This window comes from Oryctolagus cuniculus, chromosome 13 (genome assembly GCF_964237555.1).
Source record: "Oryctolagus cuniculus chromosome 13, mOryCun1.1, whole genome shotgun sequence".
In the NCBI taxonomy this organism is placed as follows: Eukaryota; Metazoa; Chordata; class Mammalia; order Lagomorpha; family Leporidae; genus Oryctolagus; species Oryctolagus cuniculus.
The window spans coordinates 105929639-105951849 of record NC_091444.1 but is presented as its reverse complement, the minus strand read 5'-3'; the positions used below and the strand labels follow the sequence as shown (position 1 = coordinate 105951849).

At 49.3% G+C, this 22211-nt stretch overlaps 1 long non-coding RNA gene across 1 annotated transcript in view; it reads left to right on the top strand.

Annotated features, from left to right (window-relative positions):
* LOC127483604 (uncharacterized) overlaps positions 1–10335 on the top strand; it is a 51341-nt gene extending 41006 nt beyond the window's left edge. Inside the window, exon 3 of the long non-coding RNA XR_007910045.2 lies at positions 10232–10335. This is a non-coding gene — a long non-coding RNA (uncharacterized lncRNA). The remainder of the gene's footprint in view (positions 1–10231) is intronic.
* Positions 10336–22211: the final 11876 nt, after the last annotated feature.

Here is a 22211-nt window from a genome sequence, read left to right as displayed (position 1 = left end):
GCCTTACCCAACTCCTGACCTCCCACCCCGTGCCCACCGGACTTTAACTCTGTGGCCCTCCGAGCAAGAATCCCATGGTTGAAATTGTTATTGAAGTGTATGCACCATTTTCAGCCTCATTTAGATGTCTAAACATGTAATCAGACATAAAATGCTTGACTCAGAGCCAGTGGTTGCCATGGCACTCACATAAACCTCTTCCTGAGCTTTTCTGGGGGAAAAAATGACAAGCTGAGAGAGCAGTGAATTTAGGTGGAGAGGATTTGAAAAATGTAGAACCATTATTTCAACTCCTGCCGATGTCCCAGTAGCCAGCATCGATACTCCCATGGCTGGAAACATTTGCTTCTGTCCATTGGGAGCCGCTGAGGTCTGTGTTAACTATCAGCTATAAATAGATCACCCCCAATATTCTTTTACTCTTTATTGACCAGCTAACAGAGGGCAAATGCACGGTCACTGAGCGTGAGAACAGAGAAGGGAGAAGCACAAGACGGCTTTGAGATCACGCAGACCGTACCCCTCAACACACACACACACACACACACACACACCCCTCTTAGGGAATGGTGAACTCCCAGTTACAGCACTGCCCGATCTATCTGCCTAGAAGCCCTTGGCTGGGTAAGGTGCTGGGGGAGGTAAGAGGGGTCTGCAGATGCTGTGGCTCCTCGCAAGCCCCTCATTTGATTCCCTTGAGAAGGACAGAGGAGCTGCTGACATCCGCAGGGGCCTGGCGCTGATGGCCGAGCTGTGCTGTCCTGCTCTTGGACACGAATGTTCTCGGAGAATCCAACTCAGGAGTGCTCATTCGGAAACCAGGACAAAATCAGACAACACACAGCCACCTCATAGTTCCAGTTAAGCACAAAAACAAAGCCCCCGTGTGGGGCCTGTAAGACTGACTTCCTCTCTCACTAAACGGGTGACTGTTGGTGCTCTACACAGTCATAGAACTGCCCCCACTCTTGACGTGTCTAACTTGGAGCAGGCCTTGGGCTGTTCCCAAAACCACCCAACCAGGTCCTAACCCCCTCTGCCCGAGGCACCCACCATTCCACATGGCATGCGTTCTCCCTCCGTGCAATGAGCCATGGCCATCTCACTCCATGACAGGTGTGCTCCTGGTGGTCTTCGGAGGGAGAGGATGGACCGCCTCACGGTGCCCACTGAATATTTCCATTATTTCTCTGTGTCTTTTCCTCCCCGTCCTCAACCAGGTGAGCTTCCAGACACCATGTCTGTCTTGTTCTCTGCTGCCTTTCAAGTTACCCCATCTTTATCTGGACTACGGCAGACGTTCACCGTTTGCTGATTAGGTGAACGAGTCCATGGGTGAGACTCGTGCGGCCTAGTTTCCTTGCACAGCACTTCCACATCCAGGAAGCCAGCATGCAGATAGCATGCAGATAACTGCTTGCCTCTCCTAACCACCGACACACAGTGGGAAATGCAGGACGAAGCAGCTCATCGGGTGTACTTCATCTCATCACGACAGTGACAGTCGTGGCCTCCCAACTTTGGAGTTCCGCTGACAAGCAGGTGGAAGATGTCTAGTGCCCCCTTCTATAGTCTCTCACTTGAAAAAGAAAAGATTTGTTTATTTCAAAGCAGAATGAAAAAGGGAGAGGGAGAGAGGTCTTCCATCCATTGGTTCATTCCCCCCAAATGGCCCAAACAGCCTGGGCTGGGCCAGGCCAAAGCCAGGAGCCTGGAACTCCATCGGGGTCTCCCAAGTGCATGGCAGGGACCCAAGTACTTGGGCCCTATTCTCAGAAGCGTTACCGGGAATGTGGATCTAAGTGGAGCAGCCTGGACTGGAACAGCACTCTGATGTGGGATATTGGCATTGCGAGTGGTGGTTTAACCTGCTGCACCACAATGCTGGCCCCTAGTTCCTCATTTGTAAGAGACGTTTTCGTCTTGTTTTATTTTCTAGTTATAGACGCAGTATCTCTGCATTTCTTTATGAGGAATTCGGTATTTGGAAAAGAGAGGTAGAAGAAACAAATCCATGTCCTATTCTGGAAGCAGACCCCTTCTCCCCAGGGTCAAGTTCATGCCACTTCTGTGAAGGCTCAGTATTTCAGGGTTTAGGGACCTAAAGGGACATCCAAAGTGTACAAGGGGGGCAGGTATTAGGCACCGCAGTCAGGACCCCACTGAGAATGCCCACATCCCGTATCCGAGTGCCTGGTCTGAGTGCCGGCTCCTCCACTCCTGGTCCAGCTCGCTGCTCCCAGCACCTTGGGAGGCAGCGCGAGATGGTTCCGGTGCTTGGGTCTCTGCCACCCACACAGGAGACCCAGTTTCAGTTCTGGGCTCCTGACCCTGGCTGTTGTGGGCGTTTGGGGAGTGAACCAATGGACAGAAGATCCGCTCTGTCTCTCTGCCTTGTAAATAAACTGGAAATAAAGAAATGATGTTAAGAGCACACGGGATGGTTAAGAAAGGAGCTGAGACGTATTTGGTGAGATGAACGAGGAATGCTGGAATCTTGCTCTGCCAATCGGCCGATCACCTTTCCCTACCTCTGAGGACCCTTCTGTCTACCTTGAAAAGTGGCCTTGGGAAACCAGATTTCTGTGTATTGGTTGTTCCCAGGTTCCCTAGGTGAGAAATGGGGCAGGTGGGTGTGGACAGGAGGTGAGGGAGGTTTGTGGTAGAGGATTTTTACCACCTTCCACCATCAACGACCCCCTTCGCACCCTTGGTGGGAATTCCTTGTGGATTTCTTTTTTTTTTTTTTTTTTTTTTTTTGACAGGCGGAGTGGACAGTGAGAGAGAGAGAGACAGAGAGAAAGGTCTTCCTTTGCCGTTGGTTCACCCTCCAATGGCCGCCACTGCTGGCGCACCGCGCTGATCCGAAGGCAGGAGCCAGGTGCTTCTCCTGGTCTCCCATGGGGTGCAGGGCCCAAGGACCTGGGCCATCCTCCACTGCACTCCCTGGCCACAGCAGAGAGCTGGCCTGGAAGAGGGGCAACCGGGACAGAATCCGGTGCCCCGACCGGGACTAGAACCCAGTGTGCCGGCGCCGCAAGGCGGATTAGCCTAGTGAGCCACGGCGCCAGCCCCCTGTGGATTCCCATCCCCGGGATGAGCTCACTGGGCCAAGCACACCTGCTGGGAGAGCGCCGGTTCCACTTGTGCGTCTCTTTATTCTCTTCCAAACCCAAGTCATGTATGTATCAGATAGAAATGATTACCTGAAGTGCAGCAAGATAAAAAGAGCACTATCAGGGCCCTCGCTCTGATGCTAATAAGCAAAAATGCTCACTGCGGCCAATAAGCAGGAATGTACAAGCGAGTAATATACAGACCCTGCGGTCCTGCTCCCTGCTGGCCTCGTCCTGGGAAACCTGGCAGTCGCTCCACACTTGCGTGTGACGCTTACTCTGTGTTCCGTCCACAACATCTGGGTTGTTGAACTCTAGCAGGTGATCACAATCTGGAACCATCTGGTCCAGCTATCATCCAGGAATCTCTATGATGTCACCAGCAGCCAATCAGATCTTCCGTTGGCTCCCGTCACTCCGCGACATCACTGCCTGCTTCCTGTCACGTCCAGGCATGTAGCGGCACTGTCCCAAGAAAGAGGAATGAGGCGATCCTTTTCCCGAGAGTTCCTAGGGAATTGTCAGCAGGATCCCCACAAACTGCTATGCCCCCCGCCCCTCAAAAAAAAGCCAAGAAAGTGGCGTTTAGCTAACCTGCGTAATCTTATGAGACTGTGATTTTAATCATCTTTTAAAAACACTGAAAATGGACCTCAACCCCATCCCAGCCCCATTTCCATCTTCCTGGGCAGGAAACACTCTCTTAGGCCAAGAATTTGAGCTCTAGAGACAGGGACACGAATGTCGCCGTCAGAATCCCTGTGCTTGTCCGTGATTTCCGAAAGGGCTTCCACAGATAGAAGTTCTTTGTGATCAGTTATGAAATGAGAAGTAGCAATGACTTTCAAGTGGTAAAACACCAGGATTCAGTACTGACGTGTCTACACCTGGGGTGGAAGGATCTTTCCTAGGTCAAAGTGGATCCCTAGCTACTGAAGTCCTTTGGATTTTCCCTGCGAGGAATGGTGGGCCTGCCTCCCCACCCCCACATTTACTTTTTAGTTTTTTAATAAAGGTCATCTGATCCTGGTTTATTGCTGCGTAAACAGAGATCCGACTGGGAGTGCCTTCTGCCTTGCAGGGGTTTGGGGAATATAAAAATCACTGTGTGGGGGGCAAATCTTGCTATCTGAGTCCAATTTCCTTTTTCAAGGATCAAATATTGAGGAGAGACTCGATGGCCATACTGAGAACATTCTGGCTTTGTCCTTGTCACACTCAAGGATTTCATTAAACTAATCAGAGTGGCCAGTGCCACGGCTCACTAGGCTAATCCTCCGCCTGCAGCAACGGCACCCTGGGTTCTAGTCCCGGTTGGGGCACCGGATTCTGTCCCGGTTGCTCTTCTTCCAGTCCAGCTCTCTGCTGTGGCCCAGGAGTGCAGTGGAGGATGGCCCAGGTCCTTGGGCCCTGCACCTGCATGGGAGACCAGGGGAAGCACCTGGCTCCTGGCTTCGGATCGGTGCAGCGCCGGTCATATTGGCCATTTGGGGGGTGAAGCAACGGAAAAAGAAGACCTTTGTCTCTCTCTCTCACTGTCTAACTCTGCCTGTCAAAAAAAACTAATCAGAGTGTGCCCGTGACTGCCAAGTTGCAAACCAGTCCGGCAGCCCGGGAGTCTCCATGAAGGCACCAGGGCTCTAGGCACAGGATTGACTCATCTATGACGCATTGGAACCGCCCAGCTGCTTCCGAAACATAATCCCCTTCTGAGAAAATGTCCATGCAAATGACACAGGCTGATATTTTGGCATTCTGACCTCACTTGGAGAGACAGAAGCAAGCTCTTTCCAGAGAAAGGAAAGCAGTAAAAAACAAGCCAGAAAAAAGGAAGCAGCGATTTGCCACCAGCTGTCTTGAGATTGCTTGTTTCCTCACTCAACGGTGGGGGAGCAGGAGTGCCGAAATGGGGAGGAGAGATCATTTTCAGGGCTTATTCTTAAAGAATAGAATTAGCACGCCAGAAAGATTTAACCGGCCGCTAGTGTATGTGTGACTCAGTGTGGTCGGGTGGCCGCGATTTCACGGTGGACGCGAACTTGCAGCAGGGTGGTCGAGCAGTCTTAGGAAAGACCCTAGAACAGCCCAACTCCACCTGCAGGACTAGTCCACCATCTTTCTGCAGATGTTCCGGTGAGATCCTAAAGTTTTATGTATTTATTCAAAAGGCAGAGATAGAGAGAGAGAGAGAGAGGAGAGAGAGACAGTTTCTATCCACTGATTGATTCTCCAAATGCCCCACAACAGCTAAAGCTGGACACGACCTAAACCAGGAGCCAAGGGCTCCATCCGGGTCTCCCAACTGCTTGGGGCATCATTGGCCTTCCAGGGTGCACACTGGCAGAAAGCCGGAATCAGAAGCAGAGCTAGGATGCGAATCCAGGCACCCTGATACGGCACGCGGGTGTCCCGAGTGGGTCTTCACCACTGCTCCAATGCCCACCCCTACACTCCAAGCTTTAGAGCAACAATCCCAGACACCCAGAAAGAGGAAAAAGCAACGTGGAAACGTAGGTTTTCGACTTTTATAGGGAAAAATGGGAAGGTTCAACTTCATTCATTGAAGTACAAGTGACATATATTTGATTTAAGAAATACGGTCTTTGAAAGGAATAAGGGGCCCAGTGCTGTGGCTGTGGCATAGTGGGTTAAGCTGCCGCCTGCAGTGCCGGCATTCCATGTGGGCGGTGGTTTGAGTCCTGGCTGCTCCACTTCCAATCCAGCTTTCTGCCGTGGCCTGGGAAAGCAGTGGAAGATGGCCCAAGGACTTGGGCCCCTGCACCTGCGTGGGAGACCGGAGGAGGCTCCAGGCTTCGGATGGACACAGCGTCGGACATTGCGGCCGACTGGGGAGTGCACCAGCAGATGGAAGACCTTTCTCTCTGCGTCTCTACCTCTCTCTGTGACTGTTTCAAATAAATAAAATAAATCTTTAAAAATCATTCAAGGAATGAGACACAATTTGAGGAAGGAGGTAAGGAACAGAGTTTCGAAGAAGAGGGAGGGGAAATGTGTCGTGCCACGGGACAGAGGATGCCAGAGAACACAGCGAGCAGAAAGAGGAAGTAAACCCGAGGGCGACAGAGGCTGGGGGAGTCCTGTCCTTGTCCCGCACGCCCCAGTGCAGTGCAGATAATGCGCCTACTCAATCATTTTTGAACAGCTTTATTGAGATTTAATTGACGTACAGGGAATTTCACTGCTTTAAGTCATGCATTCAATACATTTTACTGCTCATAGGGCTTGGCAAACATCACTGTAATCTAATTTTAAAACTTTCATCCCAGAAAGAAACCTTACACCCGCTAACTCACTCGCTTCCTCATTCTCCCTCCGGACGCAGGCCAGCGCGAATCTGTGTGTCCCCGAGACTGGGCTATTCTGACTACTTAAATGGGATCCTGAGAATGTAGGCATTTGTGACCGACTTCTTTCACTGGGTCGACACTTGTGAGGTTCATCTCTGTGTAATAGGCATTACTACGTAATTCTTTTCCTATTACTGGCTAACATCGCACTGCATCCTTATATCACATTCTACTTATCTGTTCATCGGTTCATGCTTCTCTGGGCAGTTGCCACTTTGTGGACGAGTCGTGCTTCTGCCAACATCCCTGTCTGCGTGTTTGTAGGTACATCTGTTTTTAATTTTTTTGTGTTTATACCTACGAGTGGGATTTCTGGGTCATAAGGTAAATCTGAATTTGTTTTTTTGAGGAACAGCCAAGTTGTTTTCCATAGTGGCTACACCAGTTTACATTCCTACCTTCTCCATAAACTTGCTAGCACTTATTACTGTCTTTTTTCAAATTTTAGTGAGAACTACTTCTCCCACAATTGCCCCACTGAAAGTGTACAGTGTGTTATTTTTAGGGTGTTCCCAGGATTGTTAGTCACCCCCACATCCACTCTTCAAACACCCCCAGAAAGAAGACTTACTTAAGAGCCATCACTACCCATTTCCCCCTAGTCCTCCCGCTGCCCAGGGCAGCCCGGAACCCACTCTTTGTCTCCGGAGACTTGTGGGGTTCTGATGATAGACCATCCAGTGGGTAAGAAACCATATCTAATGGTGATTTTAACTTAGATTTTCCCAAAGACAGGGAAGTGGTGTGGAGCAGCTTTTCCTGTGTCTGTTAGCCACTCTCCTGTTTCCTTCAGAGAAACATTTATTAAAACCCTTTGCCCGTTTTTAAAATCTGGGTTGTTTTTCTGTTGACTTGTGAGTTTCTAAATACTCGGTTGACGAGTATTTTCTCCCATTCTGGGGGGTTGCTTTTCACCTAGAAATTTATTCTTTTGGCCACTTCGTCATCCCAGCAACTCCATCGCTGGAGGTTGCCTCTTGGAGTCACCTCTATAGATCGACATCACGCCACTCTTTCCTTAAACGTCAGCACCTGTATTTGCAACTCTCGCTATCGTCTTCTGGCTTTCATTTTTTTAACGCAGGCAGTCTAATTTACAGTTTTAAAAAAGATTTATTTTAAAGATGAAGTTACAGAGAGAGGCGAGACAGAGAGAGAGAGAGAGAGAGAGAGAGAGAGAGATCTTCCATCCCCTGGCTCACTTCCCAAATGGCTGCGATGACCTGGGCCAACCCAGGCAGAAGCCAGGAGCCAGGAGCTTCTTCCAGGTCTCCCATGTGGGTGCAGGGTCCCGGGGACTTGGGCCACCTTCTGCTGCTTTCCCAGGCCATTCGCAGGGAGCTGGATTAGAAATGGAGTAGCTGGGACTCAATCCAACACCCATAGGGGATGCCGGTGATGCAGGCTGTGGCTTAATCTGCTGTGCACAGTGCTGCCCCATAATTTCCAATCCCCCTAAAAGCAGTCCTGGTAAATTATCTCCTCTGAAGCCTTAGGCTCTTCAGAAACTGTGAGCTCAGAATTAGGGAGTGGAGGCCTGTTGACTAAAGGCAGCAAGGAATTTATTCAACTTTCTGCTTGGGAAAAAGCTCCAGGCATTTGATCCATTTTTTGCAGACTGAAAGCCCCTGCCCCTCTCTCTTTTTGGGCTTTAATGCTGAGCTGTCGCTCCCTGAATGCTTGTAACCATGGTTTCCATAAGAATACCAAACAGCAGCAGACATGGGCTCAGCAGTGTAAACAGACAGGATACTCAAAATGTCTTGAGTCCTGGCTGCTGCATTTCCAGTCCAGCTCCCTGCCAATGTGCACAGGGAGGCAGGGCAGCTGCAGCCGGCTCGGGACGTTGGTCCCCGCCACCCATGTGGGACATCCAGATGGAGTTCCTGTCTCCTGGTGCAGCCCTAGCTGCTGTGGGTATCTGAGGAATGAGCCAGCGAACGGGAGATCTCTCTCTCTCTCTCTCTCTCTTACTCTGTCTCATTCTGTCAGTTTGCCTTTCAAATAAATACATAAATAAGCACATCTTAAAAAATACAGAGTTTTTGTCACTGAAGAGTAGAAATACAAACAGATATGTAGGGTATAGAAAACTCAAAGAAGATTTCTAAATTTAAAGAGATATGGTTCATTATATGAGATTCCAGTATTTATTTTAAGGTTTAAGATTCATATTCCCCGTTTAATTCTAAGTGTACACAAGAATATCCGTGTACCTCTATGGAAAGACGGATTTGATTAAAGCTTACTTCCATTTTTAAAACTACAGCAAAGTTAACTGGGGGCACCATGATGTTTAGGTTAGGAAAAAAGCGAATTAACTGAGTCATCTTTTTAAAAAATATGTCTAATGCATACTCTGAACATTTTCACATCACATACCTTTGCTGATAGTATGCTTAATGAAGAAAGGACATTAAATTTACAAAACTGGATACCAATTAACCTACTACCAAGAGCTAATTGTGATAATCCCTGGTATTTGTAATCACTTCTTCCATCATCCTCAAAGTTCAATATGATTGAATAAATACTCCTCCTCTAGGCCTGGAAAACAAAACACAGGTTAGTCTATGAGGTAACAGGCATTCGCATAGTTCCATGTAGAATTACAATCAATACAGATTTCTGTTTTAGCGTCACTCTTATTAGATAAATGGCAACTTCCTCAAACTGACACAATTTATTGTTCTTATGATAAAGCATAAGTTCCTCTTTTTTTAAATAAAATATTTATTTGAAAGGTAGGGCAACAGAGACAGCAAAAGAGACAAGCGGGGGGGGGAGAGAAAGAGAGAGAGAGAGAGAGAGAGAGAGAGAGAGGGAGAGAGAGAGATTCCATCCACTGATTCACTCCCCAAATGCCCACAACAGTGAGGTCTGCACTAGGCTGAAGCCAGGAGCCAGGCCCCTCACCCAGGTCTGCTAGATGGGTTTCAAGGGCCCATCTTCGGCTTCCTCATTAGAAGGCTGGATTGGAAGTGGCATGGGCAGGACTCAGATCAACGTTCCGATACGTGATGTGGGTGTCTCCAGTGACGTGTGAACCCCTGTGCCAAGTGAGAGCAACTCCCCCCAGCAGAATCTGAAGAAGAGGAGAGCATGACCACACGTGCACTTTAAAACGTAACCAGGGGCCAGTGCTGTGGCGGAGCAGGTGGGGCCGCCACCTTTGATGATGCCGGCATCCCAGGTGGGCACCAGTTTGAGTCCCAGATGCTCCACTTCCGATCCAGCTCCCTGCTAATGCACCTGGGAAGGCAGTGGAAGATGGCCTTGGTTCTTGAGCCCCGGCACCCATGTGGGAGACTTGGATGAAGCTCCTGGCTCCTGGCTTTGGCTTGGCCCAGCCCTGGCTGTTGAGGCCACATGGGGAGTGATCCAGCAGATGGAAGATCTCTCTCTCTCTCTCTCTCTATATATATATATATATATATATATCCCTTTCTCTGTAACTGTGATTTTCAAAATATTAATATTAAAATATTAAAACAAAGCTCATGGAAGACAGAATTAAAAGATGTGATTAAAAGAAGAGACCGAATCATAATGATGAGTATAAAACAATAATGGTCGCTTTTTTTCTGTGTTGAAAACATGCAGCCAATGTGATAAATGTTTCATATCATGTGCTTTCTAACATGACTTTCAAGTAAGATTCCTGCAGCTAACAACAAAAGCCGCATAGATTATATGCCACAATTGTTGAAGAGTGGAAAAGAAAAGCATTTTAATTTGTTTGCACAGGGCTCCGTTTCACAAGTACCAGCAGAAATGTGGCTTCATATGGAGTGTGGACCTCAGCTGTGGAGACGGTGATTCGACATCGTAAATAAACAGGAAGCTTTTCATTCCGAGAACTTGTATGTATGTGGGAAAGTGGTGAAAGGATTGCGAGTGGATTTGAATGGTGTTGAACTTGACTTAGCTCCCCGTAGCACAGGTTGTGTATGTGCGCGCATCTACGTGTATGTGTGCGTGCCAAGGAGGGCCTGGGGAGAACATTCCCAGCGTGCACCTCGCGTCACGAAGGTAAGCAGAGTCTTTGAGAAGACACCAGGCTCTCAGGACGATAGCAGCCTGAGAGTGACTGTCTCTTCGAGGCATTCATGAAATGAGGAGCCATACACATTCTGATAATGTTACTTTGCAAGGCTCAGACGAGATATGCTCCTAGAAACAACATTAAGAATACTTGGTGGGGCCCGTGTTGTGGCACAGTCTGTGGTGACTGCATCCCACGTGGGCACTGGTTCTGCTCCCATCTGCTTGTGATCTAGCTCCCTACCACAGCACCTCAGAAAGCAGCAGCAGATGGCCCAGGTACTTCCCAAGCACCTGGGAGACCTGGATGGAGCTCCTGGATCCCGGCTTCTGCCTGGCCCAGCCCTGGCTGTTGCAGGCATTTGGGGAATGAAGCAGTGGATGGAAGATCTCTTTCTATGTCTCTCACTTTCTCTGCCACTCTGCCTTTCACATAAATAAAATAAATCTTTATAAAAAATTAAAAATAATTAAAAAATTTCATTCATTTATTTGGAAGTCAGAATTACAGAGGGAAAGAGAGAGAGAGAGAGAGAGAGAGATCTTCCACCTGCTGGTTCACTCCCCAGATGGTTGTAAGGGCCAGGGCTGAGCCAAGCAGAAGCCAGGAGCCAGGTGCTTCTTTCAGGGTGCAGGGGCCCAAGCACTTGGGCCATCTTCCACTGCTTTCCCAGGCCATAGCAGAGAGCTGGATTGGAAGCAGAGCAGCCAGGACACGAATCAGCACCCATATGGGATGCCAGCACTGCAGGCAGCAGCTTTACCAGCAATGCCACAATGCCGGCCCCCAAAATAAAAGTTTTTTAAAAATATAATATTTAGTGATCAAAAGGAGAGGGCACCAGTGAATCAGGAGGGTTTGAAGTCTCAGAGCAGGGCGCTCCCTGTGGTTTCTGGGTGCTGCAGATTTCCAGGGGTGCTGATGAGGGGACCGGTGAGGCCAGGGAAGCTGGGAGGCCTTGAAACCCGTGGGATGTTGGCCAAAAAATATGGAAGCATTTCAATATTTCATCACCATCCAGTCTGCTTGTGGCAGTGGGCATGAGCTGAATATCAGCTGTGCACACTGCCATCCTTAGCATGAACAGGAAGAGCTATATAAAGACGGGAAGATGGTAGGCACGGGTATAAGGTTACAGGGAAAACATGCTGGGAAATCAGTAAATTTAACATCCCTCAAATAGACTGTGTCCCACGGAAAATGAGTCAGAACCCAAAACTGTACATAAGCAAGGCTCAGCACCAGAGAATTTAGCCTTCAGTATGCTCGAGTGTGCTTCGTTTGGTAAAGACACAGAACGGTCAGAATGAACTCCCGTGTTCAGATGTCTATTGCTCGTTTAGAATATATCAGAGGGCGGAGAACTAAATAATGCTCTCTTTTGGCCAGGACGTCTTCCTTGTCCAAGGTGCACGGCCGGAGGTGATGGAGGAGAAGGCAGAAAGCGAGGAAGTGTTGGGTCTCCCACTTGCTGGCCTAGATCTTGGCCAAGTTCGTGTATTAGTTGGAATACTGATTCAGGGTAGACGTTGTGGCCCAGCAGGCTAAGCTGCTGTCTGAGACACCTACATCCCACATCAGAAAGCCTGGGTCAAGTCTCTGTTACCCTGCCTGTGATCCAGCTTCCTGCTAACGCACACCCTGGGAGGCAACAAGTGATGGCTCAAGTACGGGGGTGCTCACCACCCTGAGGGAGTTCCTGGGTTCTGGCTTCAGACTGGCCCAGCCCTGGCTGATACAGGCATTTGGGGAGTAGAGCAGTGGATGGAAAATTTCTCTCTCTTTGTATGATTTAGCTTCTGGCTGATGCACCCGGACAGGCAGCAGACAATGGCTTGAGTCCTTGGGTCCCTGGAGCTCCTGGCTCCTGGCTTCAGCCTGGCCCAATCTTGCATGTTGCAGGCATTTGGGGAGTGAATCAGCAAATGGAAGAACTCTCTGTCTCCTTCTTTCCCTCTCTGTCACTCTGCCTTCCAAATAAATAAGCAAATTTTGGGCCTGGCGCTGTGGCGTAGTGGGTAAGGCCGCCACCTACAGTGCCAGCATCCCATATGGGTACCAGTTCGAGTCCTGGCTGCTCCACTTCCGATCCAGCTCTCTGCTATGGCCTAGGAAAGCAGTAGAAGATGGCCCAAGTTCTTGGGCCCCTGAATCATGTGGGAGACCCAGAAAAAGCTCCTGGCTCCTGGCTTCAGATCGGCACAGCTCCGGCCATTGCAGCCATTTGGGGAGTGAACCAGCAGATGGAAGACCTCTCTCTCTCTCTCTCTCTCTCTCTCTCTCTGCCACTCTCTAACTCTGCCTTTCAAATAAATAAATAGATCTTAAAAAAAATAAAAAAAAGTCCAAGTTGGGAGGCAGCCTCAGGTGGTCATCTACTGACCTAGGGTTTTCCAAGCCATAAAGTGTGGTTTCTTTTTTTGTGGGGGGGGGACAATTATTTAAAATAATCACAATAATTTTTTGGATTTAATTTATTATTTAAAAATTTTTATTTGGCTAAGGGAGAGAAAGAAGGTTCACTCCGCCAGTGCCTGCACAGTGTAGTCCTGTGATGGAGGTGTGCATACGTATGACACACACAGCACAGATATGCATCTAAAGATATCTGAAGTGAAAGATAAGGGAGATGCGGCATCAGGGAATCTCACTTCGATTTCTATACTTTCGTATTGCTTTCATTTCCAATACGCATCTTCTAAAATAAAAGGCAATTTTAAAGTGACTTGATGCCTATCCCTTTTCTCCCCTTTTCTTCAGTCTTGGCAACATACTCACGCGATGACTGGGCACTTGGACAACTGGCCTCCCAGTCACCGAGTGCATGTTTCTTAGGGGGCCTGCTCCGTGTGCAGACGGAGGGTCGAGTGGGATCTGGGTCCTCCTTCCCCCAGGACATCCCTCAATGTGTCTGGGAGGAGGGACTCACCTACTCATGGGCACCTAGGGCCGGGTGTTAAGGACTAGGTTGTGGGTTTGGTGTAGAAGGGACAACTGTGATGTTAGAATCACCCTTGGCAGCAGATGGCCGCCTTTCCACTCCTGTTTCCCCATCTGCAGCTAGCAGCCTGGTTGCTATGGGCAGACCTGAACATCACATCAGTTAGGACCCCCAGAGCTGGCCCCAGAGCACAGGAATGGCGCGTCTGATGTAAGGACAGAAGTAACCACATTCAGGGAACACGTGAGACCTTGGCTTCCCCGTCCACGCAGCAGGGACCCAAGGCTGTGCATGTGGGCTTCATCGCGGGTGCCGCCAGGACTGGCTTCCCAGCTCTGCTGCTGAGAGAAGCCCCGGCCCGTCAGCCACCGCCACTCTGGGGACTTCCCTCACTCCAGGAAGTCCTCGGGAGGACCCCCGAGCTCCGGAGGAGCCGGAAAAGGGAACGTTAGCAGGGAGCTGGGGCAGAAGTGGAAGAGCCAGGACTTGAACCGGCACCCTGCGTGCAGCAACTTAACCCGCTGAGCCACAGCACTGGCCCGGGTGTCATTCCAGAGACCTCTACACATTTTAGAGACCGAGAAAATGAAAGTCCACAGTTTCCCTTCCTCTTTTGGCTGACCACCCTGTCGGAACCCTGCTGGAATGAAGGACTTGCTGCTTCCAGAACTCTGGCAGATCGAAAAAGTTATCCACAGAATGTCTGCAGACCAGGAAATGCAGCAACCCCTTCAGCATCAAACTTCTTCAGACAGGCCACCTTCCAGTCCTCTGGGCGGTGTGGGCACACGTCGTGGGAATGAAGAAGCTTCTGGCTCCCGGCTCCAGATCAGCTCAGCTCAGCTCCAGCCAAATGCAGATGGAAGACTTCTCTCTGTATCTGTAACTCTACCTCTCAAATAAATAAAATCTTTTTTTTTTCTTTTTTTTTTTTTAAATTTTTTTTGACAGGCAGAGTGGACAGTGAGAGAGAGAGACAGAGACAAAGGTCTTCCTTTGCCGTTGGTTCACCCTCCAATGGCCGCTGTGGCCGGCGCACCGCGCTGATCCGATGGCAGGAGCCAGGTGCTTCTCCTGGTCTCCCATGGGGTGCAGGGCCCAAGCACTTGGGCCATCCTCCACTGCACTCCCTGGCCACAGCAGAGAGCTGGCCTGGAAGAGGGGCAACCGGGACAGAATCCGGCGCCCCAACCGGGACTAGAACCCGGTGTGCCAGCGCCGCTAGGCGGAGGATTAGCCTAGTGAGCCGCGGCGCCGGCCAAATAAATAAAATCTTTTAAAAAAAAGGTAAAAGAAAAAAAGAAGGCATCCTTTCAACACTTAAATTTAAATAATATACATTTGTCAGAAACATGATTTATATAAAATGTCCACAATTTGTGCACAAATGTGACAAAGTGAGTTGCTGAGACATTTATAATCAGCTTTTTAACTGAAGCACAGTATGTGGCCCCCCAGTAAGCTTTCTCTAAGCAGTTTTTTTTTATATACTCCAATTTTTATTAAAAAAAAATCTGATGCGCCAGCTTAGCGCTTTCCAGTAACTCGGGGTTTGGGCCCACATAGTTTCACAAGATGCACCCTTAGCCACTAGCAAGCAAAGCTAATACGTACAGAAGCAGGAGATCTGCAATCAGCTTTTAGCCACACTTGCCCCATTTTGATTTTGACTCTACACTTACAGATAGGATTCTTACAAGGCTAGTTTGTGAGTGGATAGCAGTTGTGGGACTGGTTAGAAAAAAGAACAGAGAACACTCAGGGACAAAGGGAGTGACTAGAGCTCATCCAGACACAAGATGGAGTGACTCTGTGTAAGGTCGTCACTAAACACACAGAACACCAGAGTAAGGGAAAGAGGTTATTGGGGGAAACCCGACAGACAGGAGGGAAGGGGCGAAGAAGGAAAAGAGAGAGAGAGACAGAGAGGAAGAGAGAGAGAAAAAAGAGAGAGAGAAAGTGCTCTAAACAGTTTTTAAAGATATAATTTATATGCCATAGAGTTCACCCTTTTAAAAAAAATTTATGGAGCCGGCGCCATGGCGCAGCAGGTAACGCCCTGGCCTGAAGCGCCAGCATCTCTTATGGGCGCCAGTTCGAGTCCCGGCTCCTCCACTCCTATCCAGCTCTCTGCTGTGGCCTGGGAAAGCAGTAGAAGATGGCCCAGGTCCTTGGGCTCCTGCACCCACGTGGGAGACCTGGAGGAAGCTCCTGGTTTCTTACTTGGGATAGGTGCAGCTCCGGCCATTGTGGTCATCTAGGGAGTGAACCAGAGGCTGGAAGACCTCTCTCTGTGTCTCTACTTCTCTCTGTAACTCTGTCTTTCAAATAAATAAAATAAATCTTTTAAAAAATATAAGTATTTATTTATTTGAGGAACACACACACACACACACACACACACACAGAGCCACTTGTTCACTCCCCAAACAGCCACAGCTGGGACTGCGCCAGGCTGACGCCAAGAGCCCGGAGCTCCATCCAGGTCTCCCACATGGGTGACAGGTGCCAAAGCACTTGGACCATCTGCTGCTGCTTTCTCAGGCTCATTTACAGGGAGCTGGATTGGAAGGCGAGCAGCAGAGACTCAAACTGGTGCTCATATGGGATGCTGGCATTACAGGTGGCTGCCTCACCTCTATGCCACAATGCCAGCCCCAAAGTCCACCCTTTTAATATGCGTAATTCAGGTGTTGTTTTTTTTTGTTTTGTGTGGTTTTTTTTTTTTTTTTTTTAGTATTCGGAGTTGTGAAGTTATGACCATAACCTAATTTTGTAACATTTTCATCACCTCCCAGGAAAACCCAAACTCGTGGGTGGGCCCTCTGTATCGTCTCCTCACCCTGCTCCTGGCGACTGCTGGTCTCTCTCTCCATGTTTTTGTCTATCTCAGACATTTCATGTCAACGGGATTATGCAGTCGGCACACTTTTGCACTTTCACATTTGATTCTTCCACTCAGCATATTTTCAAGGTTCACTCACACTGTGTCATGTATCAGAAGTTCATTTTGTCTGCGGTTGAATAATATTCCATGGTATGCATATGCCGCATTTCGCTTGTCATCGTTGGATTGGTATTTGTGTTGTTTCCACTTTGGGAATATTATGAATAATGTGATTATGAGCACTAACATGCAGGTTTTTATGTGGCCAGGGACTTTGAATTCCCATGATCATGTATCTAGGAGTAGAACAGCTGGGTCAAACTGTATGTGTGACTTTTTGAGGAATTACCAAACCGTTTTCCAAAATGTCCGCACCATTTCACAATCCCACCAGCTACATATAACTGTTCTGTATCTTTGCCAACTCGCTACTGTTTATCTTTCTTATTATAGCTATGCTAGTGGGTGTGAAGTCCATTTCTGTGTCTTTAGTTTGCATTTCCCTGATTACTGGTGATGCAGAGTGTCTTCTCAAGCACTCATTGGCTGTTTGTATATCTTCTTTGCACAAATGCTTATTCTAATTTCTTCTAGTTCATGTCAAGTTCTTTTTTTTTATTTATTTATTTTGACAGGCAGAGTGGACAGTGAGAGAGAGAGAGAGAGAGAAAGGTCTTCCTTTTTGCCATTGGTTCATCCTCCAATGGCCACCGCGGCCAGCGCACCGCGCTGATCCGAAGGCAGGAGCCAGGTGCTTCTCCTGGTCTCCTATGGGGTGCAGGGCCCAAGCACTTGGGCCATCTCCACTGCACTCCCTGGCCACACAGGAAGAGGGGCAATCGGGACAGAATCCGGCGCCCTGACTGGGACTAGAACCCGGTGTGCCGGCGCCACAAGTGTGGGGAGCAATCCGGACTGGACTATACTGTTACTGGAATTAAGACTTATTCTATGCATCTGCTCTCCCACAATATGGCGCTGGGAGAGAGGTAAACAGCTTCTACCCAGCTGCCTCTCACCAACTTGACAAGCTGCAGAAGCTGCTCCTGATTGGAGGAGAGCGGCGTGCTCGGCGTGTGGGCAGCCGAGTTAGGATTGGCAGAGGAGGACTATAAAGGAGGAGAGAGACGGCATGCACCAGGAACATCTAAGGGAAACACCTGTGCAGCCCCCGAGAGAGCCGGCCGGCGGTGTGCCGCTCCCCTGCGGAAGTGGGGAATGTGGCCAGGGGGAACTGCCCTTCCACGGAGGTGGAAGGGATAGTAGCCAACCCGGGAAGAACCAGCAGCAAACCCGGGGAGGGCCGAGCAGACGAAAGAACAGCGCAGGGTCCTGTGTCGTTCCTCCATGAAGAGGGGGAGCGACAACAAGGCAGAGGATTAGCCTAGTGAGCCGCGGTGCCGGCCTCATAAAGTTCTAAGAGTTCTTTCTATACTGTATTCCGGATAGAAGTCCCTCACCAACTAGAAGACTTACAAATATAATCTCTCATTCTTCAGGCTATCATTTTCACTTTCTCTATTGTATCTTTGACATGCACATTTTTAATTTCTGTCGAAGGCCAGTTTCTCAGTTTTTGCTTTTCTGGTTTATGCCTTTGTTGTCATGGCTGAGACACTGGCGGGGGGAACTCGGTAGGCAGTTAGGGATCCGTGAGCTGGGGGATTCCCCCAACTCCCTCTCTGCAGCCCTGCATGGTAACTCCACCCCTTACAGCCAATCCTGCACTCCCACTTTCCCCTGAAGCACTAGGAAGGAGGCACCGCCATGGTGGACTTGTGGATGGTAAACTCCGCGTGAGGTGCCAGGAAACTCCCAGAGAACTTTTCCACACACTAAACCTCGCCCAACTCCACCCTGTTTGTATGTTCAATTAGAGCACCACCCTGCTACCCCAGGAGGGGACTGCTGCGCAGGGGAGGGGCCCGTTTTTTGGGTTCCTGTCACCTTTTTGCAGGTGCTCCCTCCTTTGCAGGCGGCACATGGCCCTCCCCATGACAGGTGTCTGTCCTCGTGGAGGTGGGCGTATCCTCATTCCCTCTCACTTTAGGCAAACCCGGCTCTCGTCTGGGCACCTCACTTAATGCCTCTGCTTTGAATTCTTACTCTTGTGTGGGGGCTGGGACTTGGACTAAACACTGGGACACACATTTTCCCATAGCAAAATCATTGCCTCGCACAAGAAAGCGACTTATTCCTCTGATTCCTTCTAAGAGTTGTGCACTTTTCACTCCTACGTTCGGGCTTCTGATCCAATTTGAGTTCATGTTTGGGTAATGAGAAAGGGTGTCGGATTTCATTTTTGCAAGTAGATACCCAGTTGTCCCAGTTGTTGGAGAGATTGGTCTCTTCCCCCACTGAATTGCCTTTGCATGCTGTTTAAGGTCAGACGGCCTTAAGTGTATGGATCTCTGAGCTCTCAAGTCCATCCCATTTTTTTAACAGATTTTATTTATTTATTTATTTATTTATTTGACAGGTAGAGTCATAGACAGTAAGAGAGAGAGACAGGGAGAAAGGTCTTCCTTCTGTTTGGTCGCCCCCCAAATAGCCGCTATGGCTGGCGCGCTGCGCTGATCCGAAGCCAGGAGCCAGGTGCTTCTCCTGGTCTCCCATGGGGTGCAGGGCCCAAGCACTTGGGCCATCCTCCACATCCCGGGCCACAGCAGAGAGCTGGCCTGGAAGAGGAGCAGCAGGGACTAAAACCTGGCGCCCATATGGGATGCCGGCGCCACAGGAGGAGGATTAACCTAGTGCACCACAAGCCAGGCCCTATCCCATTGATTTATGCGTTTATTTTCAACCCAGTAGTAGTAGCTTTGCGGACAGCAGCTTTGTACTAAGTGCAGAAATTGGGAAACTGGGGTCCCCCGACTTCATTTTTTTTTTTACTAAATTGTTTTTCATAGCAGGTTTACAAAGAAATACTTAGTAAGTGGATGAATGAATTTTTCAAGATTTCATTTATTTGGAAGGAAGGCTAAGACGCTGGGGATTTTATTTTTAGAGACATTTTGCTAGGAGATGTTGACATTTAGGTGTAAACTGCTTAAGAAAAAATAACGCCAGGATTTGTCCTGTTTCACAAAGATGTCTCATTTCAGAAAGACGCCTGGTGGTCAGGTTCCTGTTGCCCGGCTGCAGGACAGATCTGCCTGTGATTCTCCATAACTGGCCTCAAGCCGACAGCACGGCTGGCGATCAATGAACACTCCTGACTCGGCCTTTCTGTTTTAAGCTATCGCTTCTCTCCCTGCCCTCCTCTGCCTGTCACTGACATCTCCCATTTCTCTAGCTTAGTCAATAACCAACTTCAGCTTAGGATCGTGTTTTCCTAAACTCCTACCGATTTTCCGCACAGCACCAAATATGCTGGGTGGTATACCAGATGGTACTCCAGAGTGATCATTGGGATTTTTTTTTTCCAGCTTGAGTGGATATGTTTACAGTTTCTCTCTAAACATAACATAAGATCCCATTTTCTTGCAGTTTTTTTTTTAAGTTGCAACATTTTTAAATGTCTTCCCATGTTTGTAATACACAGTTTCTAGCAAAAGCTTCAATAGTGATTCTATGCTAAGTTTTGGAACCTTTCTTCTGAAGAGCTCACTGTTAAGTCATGTAAATTATCCAGAAAAAAAACCTCTCATAACCTGACATTTTGTAACTCCACAATCTTCCTAATCGTGTGGCAATGTCATTAATTTTAATCAAATAATTACAGATGATTACGTGAACTCCTCCTCCCCCTTCCCCTGGCTTCAGAGTTGCTGGTTTTACCTTCTTTATTGCTGACACACAGTGGGCACCGACCCACACTTCCTGTGGGGCAGCTCACCCTTCCCCTCTGGAGCAGGACGCCTCTCAGCTGGGGCAGTAAGGAGACGGCCGCAGGAGCCAGCTTTCCCTTCCTGGGCTCCCTTCTGCCGTCCCTTGAAAGGCCTGGCCTTTCTTGTCCAAGGGCAGAAACCAGCCTCTGTTTACAAGCCCGACCTTCATTCCTTCTTCGAAGACAGCCCGGAGAAGCACCTCCTCCAGGAAGGCTTCCCAGCTTGAGAGAGAGAATACATGCTAATTCCCATGGTGAATATGCAGTCTTTTAAAGATTTCTTTATTTGAAAGGCAGAGTTACAGAGACAGGGAGAGAGAGAGAGAGAGGTCTTCCATCTGCTGGTTCACTCCCCAGATGGCTGCAACGGCAGGAGCTGGGCCCATCTGAAGCCAGGAGCTTCCTCCGGGTCTCCCATGTGGGTACAAGGGCCCAAGGACTTGGGCCGTCTTCCACTGCTTTCCTAGACGTGTTAGCAGGGATTGGAAGTGCAGTAGCCAAGACTCACACTGGCGCCCACCCGGGGCGCCGGCTTTCTCTGCTACTCCACAGCAGTGGCTTTAGCCAAGGGCTTCCCAGGTGAGCAGGATGGAAAGAATGCCATCAGCAAAGCACTGGCCCAGAACAAAGCGTAGTCTTGGCAGCTGCTCCGACAACGAGGATACGGCAGGTGCATCTGGTATACCAAAGGTAGCCCATCCTCTGGGTGCCTGCTGCTATCCTTTTCCCTTGTGTTTACCCCAACCAGTTAAAACACATTTTTGCTTTAGGATCTGAATTTTAAGATTGTCCTGGGGCTGGTGCTGTGGCATAGTGGGTAAAGCTGCCACCTGCAGTGTTGGTAAAATTGTGATTGACCCCCTAAAATATATCAGAATATGGCCCCCTAAAGTCTCACCTGGGGTACCATATGAAACTGAAACTTGGGGTGCCATACGATATCACCTGTGCTTATTAATAAGTTCCCAATATTAATAAGCCCGTGTGGGTTCTTGACTTATATTTAGAGAAGAATTCTGAATACCAGCATATTCAGTGTGAAAGATGCACAGGGGGTGAGGCCCTGTCTAAAGGAGAGAGGGAACTCTGGGTTCATACGAGTGCCAGGAACCAGCCACGTGGAGGAGCATCCAGGCCAGGAAGCGTGGGGCGGGTGGCCCGAAGGCCATGTGCTCTGAGGCGCAGGGCTGCAGCAAGCCCACACTGGCAGGAGGCCAAGGAAAGGAAGAGGTGGACACACTGTGTCCCAGACTTTTAATCCACTTCCCAAGAGAAGTGGTTAATGAACCCGATTGGCCGGTGGGCGCTGAGGTGTAGCCAGCTAGGGGCATGAGGTCACACAGGGGCGTGGCGAAGGCGTGGTCTTCCAGCTCACAAACCTGATCAATTTTAACCTGTATGCCTGCCTACATCAGTGGCATCCCATGTGGGTGCTGGTTCCAGTCCCAGCTGCTCCACTTCCGATCCAGCTCTCTGCTATGGTCTGGGAAAGCAGTAGAAGATGGCCCAAGTCCTTGGGCCCCTGCACCCACGTGGGAGACCCAGAGGAAGCTTCTGGCTCCTATCCTCGGATCAGCGCAGCTCTGGCTATTGCGGCCATCTGGGGAGTGAACCAGCAGATGGAAGACCTCTCTGTCTCCTCTCTATGTAACTTTCTCTCTGACTTTCAAATAAATAAATCTTAAAAAAAATTTTTTTTCCTTCTCTCCCTTCAGGCACACGATGGGTACTTGGTTAGCAGCATTTGAGGACTGTCTTGTGGCTGAGTCTGTTTCACAGTGCCAGCTACTCCAAGGCTAAGGTCAGAGGTCAAGGTGGGACACGCCCACCAGCCATCCATCGAACCAGGGACACCATCTAAGTAACATCCCATGTCCAGCTGGCCGCAGGGTGGTCCCCAGAATCGGGCAGGATGATAAAGACACGGGCAGGTGGACAGCCAGGGAACAAGGAGCCGAAATTGCTGCACCTGCACGCCCAAACCCATCCCCCACTGGGCGGCGCAACAGGTCTCCCAGCTCGCCA